Raw genomic sequence first — 7642 nt, forward strand, 5'->3', positions numbered from 1 at the left:
ATCTCCTAACCCAAACCCCGTTAACGAGATCTCGCGGCCTTCGTCAACACAATCCGCACCGTTAGTAGCGAGCGTGTTGAGCGACGAGAGCGAGAACTCCCCTGGTGACGCCAAAGACGAACATGGCGGTAGAGTGAACGCGGAGAGAAAGGGTATCGACGTTAGTAAAGTCCAAGACCCTGGACCGGCCGAAGTGGTGGCGAATGGATCACACACGCTCTCGGGGGCGCGGGTAGCGACAGATAAACCGTCGAAAAGTAACCCTATGGAAACTTCGATCGTCCGAACCAAGGTGGTTCGAACGACAAGTGGCGTCACTTTACCACACGAGAGCACAGTGGCTAGCGCTATGGTATGCAAGGAGCAGAGCTGTGGAGCCGCCGAAACTGTTTCCCAATATTCCCCGGAACAGGAAACACGCTGGTGGCTACCGGTGAAAATAGGAGATTTCCACTTACGGGCTCTCTATGATCCGGGAGCTTCCACTACAGCGATGGGTAGTAATGCTCTGCAGATAGCGTCGGTGTTAGGCGTCAGGTTAGATACCACCAACGCGGGTACGGCAGGGCTACCCGATGGTCGTAAGTTGACGATCGTTGGCCATGCCTGGTTACCGTTCACCGTAGGGGAGATGACAATGTCGACGAGCGTAGCTATCCTCCCAACCCTCGTCAAGGAAGGTATCCTAGGATTGAATTTTGACAGATTGTATAGAGCGGTACTTGACCCCGACGATAATACGTTGTTGTTCAAGGAATCACAAGCCAAGATGGAGCTAGAGGTAGCTAGCTTGGAGGCCGGTCCGAGATTAGCTACGATCGGACTAGCCGAGGTGACGGCCACTCACCAGGCGACATTGCAGAGGACCATCGGCGAGGCCTTATCGCAAGCCCCTTTGGGCTTGGGATGTGCGGCAGGCATTGAACACGAGATTCGGGTCGGTAATACGAAACCAATCAAACAGCGCTACTATCCGGTATCACTTAAGGTCGAGAAAGAAATGCATAGACTGGTGAGGGAGATGTCAGAGCAAGGGGTGATCGAACCAGCGGATAGCGGCTGGTCGAGCCCGGTGGTTATGATACGCAAGAAGGATGGCTCTTACCGATTCTATATAGACTTTAGGAAGGTCAACAAGATCACCGAGCCAAACGCGTATCTCCTACCGTTTATGCAAGATATACTGAGGCGCTTACGAAACGCGCGCTATATCTCCACGCTCGACCTCAGTAGCACGTATCACTAAATTCTACTCAAGACCGAATCTCGACCTATCACTGCCTTTACCGTACCCGGACTAGGACATTTCCAGTTCGTGCGAATGCCGTTCGGTCTCTCGTACGCCGGCGCCACCTTCCAACGGCTGATAGCGTGATCGGACCCGAGCTTGGCGATTCGTGGCGAATCACACGATAGGTGAATTTCGCCTTCGCCTATTTGGACGATATCATCGTAGTATCGTCCAAATTTGAAAATCACTTATAACATCTCAAGACCTTGTTGGATAGGTTATATAGAGATGGCCTCTCGATGAACCGTGAGAAGAGCGTCTTCTGCAAGCCTGAGGCCAAATACCTGGGCTTGTTGATTAATCGCGAGGGTATCAAACCAGACCGTGAAAAGGTACGCTCTATCGTGGAGTACCCACAACCAGGGAACGTGCGACAGCTGCGCACCTTCCTGGGGGTTGCTTCATGATACCGCCGATTCTTGAGTGATTTCGCCACACACGCTCAATCGTTAACGAAGTTAACAGGGAAAAAGAGCGAATATGTGTGGGGACCGGACCAAGAACAAGCCTTCGCTAAACTTAAGGTACTCATAATATCCGCTCCATGCCTCGGGTTACCAGAACCCGACGGGCAGTACGTGTTGGAAACAAATGCTAGCACTACGGAAATCTGTGCCGTCCTGATTCAAAGAGTAGGAGACGGAGACCGGATCATCGAATACGCTAGCAGAGTCCTTAACCCAGCGGAGCAAAATTACTCTGCTACGGAGCGCGAGAGCTTGGCAGTCATATGGGCCATACAGAAGTTCCTCCCATACATAGAGGCGTACAGATTCAGGGTGGTAACGGACCATAACAGTCTGAAATGGCCATATAACCTGAAGAACCCGATTGGACGTCTAGCTCGATGGGCCTTGCAACTCCAAGGCCATACTTTCGAGATCGAATATCGAAAAGTGGCAGCAACGTGTTGCCCGACGCGTTATCACGCGCTCCCCGAAGTCAGGGGACGACGCCTGGTACGCGGAACAGTTCCGGCGCGTCGAGAACCACCCGGAAGACTACCGGTACTGGACAGACTGGAAAGTAGTTAGCAAGGCGATGTATCACCATAAATCGAGCTGGAACTGCCAAGACGAAGATGGGTACGAGGACGGATGGAAACTTGTCGTGCCACCGGAGGAACGCAAGGCGGTATTGTTTGAGAGCCACGACCTTGAGACTGCAGGACATTTGGGGCGTGAGAAGACCTTCGCCCGCGTCGTCCAGTCTTACTATTGGCCAGGGATGTACGCGGACGTCAAGTGTTACGTCCAAAAGTGTCATGTCTGTCAGCAGTGTAAGGTTGAACAGCGAATGCCGCGCGGGCTCATGCAGAATCGGATGTTGTCCACGCCTTGGCAAGTGGTAGCGGGCGACATCACCGGACCCTTTCCGAGGAGCCCTCAAGGGTATGAATACGTGTTGGTATTCATCGATTTGTTCACACGATGGGTCGAATGCATACCTATACGTAGTGCCAACGGCAAGACGATCGTGAAGGAACTCCGGGAACGGGTAATCCTGCGCTTCAGTGCGCCGAAGATCTTCCTGTCCGATAATGGCACTGAGTTCCGCAACCAGCTGGTAGACGGGTACCTGAGAGACCAAGGGATAAAACGGACCTTTACCCCAACCTATACCCCGCAGGCTAACCCTACGGAAAAGGATAACCGAACGTTGAAGACGATGATAACCTCATACCTGCAAGGGAATCACAAGGAGTGGGACCGAGCGTTACCCGAACTCTCGTTCGCATTGAACACTGCCGTCCATAGTTCCACGGGGACCAGCTCTGCCATGCTCAACTACGGCAGGCAACCGGAAGCCCCAAACACTCTTCGTAGACGAATGGACGAGCTTGTAGCTCGAGAGGAAAGTTTGCTCCGAATCGGGCAATGGAACGAGCATATGCAGAATAACCGTTTCGTTATTTAGCAAGCTCACGAGAGCGCTTCGGATGAGTCCCTGAGGCAGGCGAGATATTATAACGCCAAGCACAGGGCCCCCAGATTTAAGGAAGGGGACTGGGTATGGAAGAAGAATCGAATATTGTCCTGTACGGCACAGGGTATTTCCGCGAAGTTAGCGTCCAAGTTCATAGATCCTTTTATCGTCACGAAAGTACTCGGTGTCAACTCGTATCGCCTTGCCAACCAACAGGAAGAGGTCACGGAATCGATACACGTCAAGGACTTCAAGCCCTACTATGGACAAGAGGACGACTTACCGGAAGATGGGACCCAACGACGAGATGACGACGAGATCTCTACCACCGAGGGAACTAAGGCGACGAGCGTCCCGCCTAATGCGAGCGATGCGACGTTACGCGGAAACGGGCGCGCCGACATTACGGATAACACACTCCGGAATAATGACGCGACAACTTCGAGCTCACCTCGTCACGCCCGGCCCGATCCCTCCGACAAGATCCTCCGACAAGAACTAACGCGGAGAAGCGTCCACGAGGGAGACCTCGCAAGTACGCACTAACCACACACACTACACCACATCGACAAAATTCACGTGTTCCCCCTCCCATCGTCGGGAAAAGGAAGAGGGGTAGACCGCCGAGAACACCGACCGTGGATGCATGAGGCCCAGCGAACGAAGGACCTGGGAGACCTGAGGGAGGTTGAGCAAGGTTGGACGACCCTCAAACCCTCCAACGAGCCGTGTATGCGGAGTATGACGCGTACACGGCTGCGGAATACCGCCCCGATGATATGGATCATTGGAGTAAGGTGGTGTCCCGCCGGCGCCAGTTCGCGCAGGTACTAACAGAGGTCCAGCGCCGTCACCGCCAGGCGTCGAGGGCACGGCGGATGACACAACTATTGGCCTCTCCCAGCCTCCAACCGTCGGAGCCAAACCAGCGGCTTCGGAGACCGGATCAAGGGCCCCGACACACCAGGGTTCGCGGATGTGCGGGGTAAACCTGGTAGTCAATGTGGACGGCAGCAATGGGGGCCAAGCAACGGGACCCATCCACATAAATCTTGTGGTAGGGTCAGCGGGTGAGGACCCCACGATTGAATTGCCGTTGTGGTCCGCCCCGAACCGGCGGGACGGGTTGCCACTGACCCCCAGAGAGTGAGGCCTCCCCCGTGGTACCCTCTCCCGCGCTCAGTGGGAAGGGTGCAACGTGTGCCATTACCCCAGGATGACCCGCACAGACCGTTGTCCCCGTGTGCGGCAACAAGTCGACCTGGTCCAGGAGAGGCTGGGATGGAAGGCACGCTGGCGCCCCCCATTATATGAAGAAGGCCGAGAAGAACCGACAAGACCAGGCAGGTGAACGATCCCTGCCCCCGTGGACAAATAAAAGTTGCTCGAAATATCACATGGACTATGACCTTTTATTATCCATTCTCCTCTCCACCTCAGAGGGGACAGCGCTAATATTGTTATCGTCGAGGACCCCGTCGATCCAGACTGGAAGGGGACTGTGACGGTAAACGTCGAATTAGCACTAATATCCTAACCTAGTGGCTGCCTGCGGGGGCAGTACTTACCGGTAAACGAGAAATGTAATGAGGAAATTCGGTACGCGACGAGGCGGAACGCGCGCCATTGAAAACGAACCAGTGAAGGATTAGCCATCGAAACGCTTAGCCGAAATTGCAGAATCAGCTACCGATACGTTAGCCGGAGAGTCGAGGATCAGCACCCGATCGTTAAGCTATGCGAAAGAGATTGTCGTTGTTCCCGAGCCATCCTGAGTGTCGACACGAGCTGACCCGGACTTGCAGGAGCCGTGCTGTAGCCTGGAGGAGCCGAGTGCGTGCGAGCGGGCGAGAGTGTGCGAGTGAGAAGTTTCGCCTACACGCGAGTTAGCTCGAAGCTATAAAGACAGATTTTGCCGCAACCGGAGTGTGAATTTGTGCTCCTGGTCTTCGTGCGACTGCTAAAAAGGTAAGCTGGACAGCTTAATTTCGCGGTCGCGATATAATTGCTACACGACTAATCCCTCGATTCGGCAAAAAGCGTGCATGTAACATCTCGGCAAACAAAGAGCGGCGAGCGATCCGACACTGCATGTTGTTGTCGTGCGCGCGGCATGTAAACATAAACACGCGGGCCGAATACGATGTAATGTTAAAAGGTAATAAAAGTTCTCGTATGTGATATTAACAGTATTTTCGAAGTGTTCATTTCGTATTTGTAGATAGTTGGTTGACTGACACCCTTTCCCTCCTGCTCTCCGATTTTGGTATTTAACGTAGGTAATTACGTGCGCTCTTCGATACAATTACACGGATAAATTAATTAAACGGAATACCCACCCCGTTACAATATATATCTCTTTCTATTTTTGCTTGATTATTTATTCATGTACTTGAACTTTATAAAATGAATATTATAAATACTATAAAACGCGCTTGAGTGTATCTATATGCTTCCCCGTTATATTAAGGATAATTCTATAACATTGTTTTTTTTATATTATCGAGCGTGTATATATATATATGAATACATTCTCATCGGGATCCAAAACTGTGCGGAACTCTCTTATAAATTTTGCGCCTACATAGCAGTAATCCGTCTGCAGTGGCGTAATGGCGACTTTTATCTTTCTTGTGATTCCCCCTACCTTAAAGGGGAACATCACGTGACTAATGATGGGGCATGGGCACCCGCCGACGAGCTTTGCATCGCCCGCCCTGGTCACGTTCAGTCCGAATTCTATCTCCGATGACAATCTCAGCCCTAACTGACCCATTACCGTAGATGAGGCGCCGGTATCATAGAGTACTATAATCTTAAAGTCAACTATGTCTACCCGCAACCACCATCTGGTCTCATCCTCTGGGTTGTATCCACGAGTTGCATTCTTTCCTCCATCTTCCGTGCTTTTTCCATTCAGCCGCTCCTATGAGGATGGGCTTGCTCGTACTCGTGGACTCCGTAGGGAGGGAAACTTTTTCTGTGGATGGACCCGAACCTTTCAGGTGTTCGTGATGCTCGATCCTTATACTTATCGAGTCTTCTCCCTCCTCCACAATTTGTATATGGCCACTTGGTCCTTTCAGGATGATCATCCTCTTAATCTGGATGAAATCGGGCTCAATTGCCTTCAGCTCCGTTGCACTGCTAGATTTCGAGCCCTCTTGATGTTCTACTAGGACCTGTTTGGATCTCTGGGTCGTCAACAAGTTGCTCTTTCCAGTCGACGACCCGCAGCGAGAGGTCGAATCTACAGGAGTCCCGAAGATGACTTCTTCTCTTCGCTCTCCTTGCCGTTTCCCTTGTTGCAATCTGGGCAGAACTTACGGCTGAAACCCAGCTTGATACAAGCGGAATACTGGAGAGGCTTCGTGAAGTCGATCTTCCGCCTCTGTACTTCTCGCCGTTCGTCGAAGGAAGTGAATTCCTCCTTCTCCCACGCCATCGGCTTTTGCGCTGTTGTGGAAGGCTGTATTGCCTTTTTATGGCCATTTTGCACAGGAGCCTCTCTATGCCCTCCAGTTGTTCCTTTATCTTCTTATCAGAAGTGAAGGTTTGCGCAGCTGCTAACGTTGCTTGCTCGGTAAGCCTCCTGGTAGGGTTCTCCACTCTCTGTCCGCGCTGTAGATCTCCATCCTTAATAGCACATCCCTTTCCTTGGCTGGCTACTACAGCGATTTGGGATTTATTACCAGCCGTTCTTTTGTTCGGCTGGTATGCGTGCTGAGAGATAATCGTCGAGTTTGAGACCGCGAATATGCGTGGACGACAACCGTAAGACAAAGTATTTAGTACTTCGGTCGCTCTGCTATTAAACTCACATATTGACGTTAACTCACTTCGTCGCAGCTGTATCTGGATGTTTGGAAGGAGGTTTGCATGCAGCAGGTCCAATAACCTTTCCAAAGGCATTGGTGGTTCTAACCGATTGACAAAAGCTACGAGGTTGGACACGTAATCCCTCACTATTCGTCATCGCCCTGGAATCGGTTCTAAGCTTCCTGCAACAGCTTTTGTTGCGTACCGGTGCCGAACCATTCTCGGACGTCGACTACGAATTCGGCGTAACTCAGCCACTCGTACTTATTTTTAACATACCAGATCCTCGCGTTAGTCCTCGTTGTCGATTTGTCTTGCGCACACGTATAATAATTTATTTCAACAAATAAAAGTATATTAATTGAATGCGATGATTTTGTACTTACTAATAAAATTGTTAGAGTTGATAAATAATTATTAGTAAGCCAATTTTATATTTACATTATAAGATTTGGCCAAAAATGTAAGTTAATTGCTATTTAAATATTATTTAACAATTTGAGTATTTCTTGTTTGCTATTATCTCTACAAGCGATAAGTTATTTTTCTATGAACAAAATTTTAAATATTTTATTGTAAAATTTGTGGTATTGAATTAATTAACTT

The sequence above is a fragment of the Phymastichus coffea genome, unplaced genomic scaffold (genome assembly GCF_024137745.1).
Source record: "Phymastichus coffea isolate CEN01 unplaced genomic scaffold, Cenicafe_Pcof_1.1 PCOF00013, whole genome shotgun sequence".
NCBI lineage: Eukaryota > Metazoa > Arthropoda > Insecta > Hymenoptera > Eulophidae > Phymastichus > Phymastichus coffea.